The sequence below is a fragment of the Petaurus breviceps genome, unplaced genomic scaffold, assembly GCF_028583685.1.
Source record: "Petaurus breviceps papuanus isolate PSGF00001 unplaced genomic scaffold, PetGlider_PUasm1.0 174, whole genome shotgun sequence".
Taxonomy (NCBI): domain Eukaryota; kingdom Metazoa; phylum Chordata; class Mammalia; order Diprotodontia; family Petauridae; genus Petaurus; species Petaurus breviceps.
The window spans coordinates 41776102-41777066 of record NW_027185761.1 but is presented as its reverse complement, the minus strand read 5'-3'; the positions used below and the strand labels follow the sequence as shown (position 1 = coordinate 41777066).

Here is a 965-nt window from a genome sequence, read left to right as displayed (position 1 = left end):
GGGGGGAAGAAGGGGAGAAATAATGGAAGAATGTCCGAGATTGTGTGAATGAGTGTGTGTGTGTGTGTGTGTGTGTAGGAGTAAGCCCCAGAAAGAGTGGGAGACAGACGCCTCGCAACTCCCTGGAATAAGGAATCGGGATCTGGAAACAGACCCAGGCAGGGACTCTCAGAAAAGTCTCCCTTCCCTCGGCCCTGCTCTCACAAAGTTGCGACCACAACAACAACAAAAAAAGGGGGGGGGGGGTGGGAAAAAGGAGGGGGGGGGGGGGGGGGAGGAGGGTTTAGACAGCAAAGGTGGGGGGGAGGCTAGGGGGAGACTGTGATTTGGCTTCTATAGGCACTCCGAGTCCCTGCTCCCCGACAGCCTCGGGGTAGGTGATGAAGGCGTAGACCACAACAGGTGGGCAGGGGGGCCTTCGACACTCGATAAATGCCCCCAAATATATACGTGTGTATATCAAAGTTTCCGCTGTTTGTTGGCGGTGTGTCTGTGTGAGAGTATGTGTGTGCATATGTGTGCGCGCGAGAGAGTGTGTAAGGACTGGGGGAAGTCTGCGGGGGGAGAAAGGAAGGGGGGGAGGTGGAGGAGGAGGAGGAGGAAGAAGAGGAGGGGGGAGGCAGGCTCCGCGTCTGGGAGTTTAAGCAGACTAATGACCCCAGGCCGCCCGGGCAGCCTCAGAGGCGGCGGCGGCCGCAGCAGCAGCAGCAGCAACTTCAGCAGCCACTTTAGCAGTTAAGGCCGGCCGGCAGGCAGGCTGGCAGCGGGGGCGGACGGGCAGGCCAGCCCGGAGAGAAGCGGCCAGGCAGGGCAACGCCGTGAGCGTCCGCCTGCTGCGGGTGCTGCTAGACAAGTGTCGGCCCAGAGGGATCGACAGACACAGACACAGACACAGACACAGAGACGAGAGACAGAGACGAGAGACAGAGAGACAGAGAGAGAGAGAGAGAGAGAGAGAGAGAGAG

At 59.6% G+C, this 965-nt stretch overlaps 1 protein-coding gene and 1 long non-coding RNA gene across 8 annotated transcripts in view; one reads left to right on the top strand and one right to left on the bottom strand.

Annotated features, from left to right (window-relative positions):
* Nucleotides 1-965, top strand: part of LOC138158129 (uncharacterized) — a 16321-nt gene that overhangs the window by 257 nt on the left and 15099 nt on the right. The gene's annotated exons all lie outside the window — the stretch shown is intronic.
* FOXP1 (forkhead box P1) overlaps nucleotides 1-965 on the bottom strand; it is a 689298-nt gene that overhangs the window by 686407 nt on the left and 1926 nt on the right. The gene's annotated exons all lie outside the window — the stretch shown is intronic.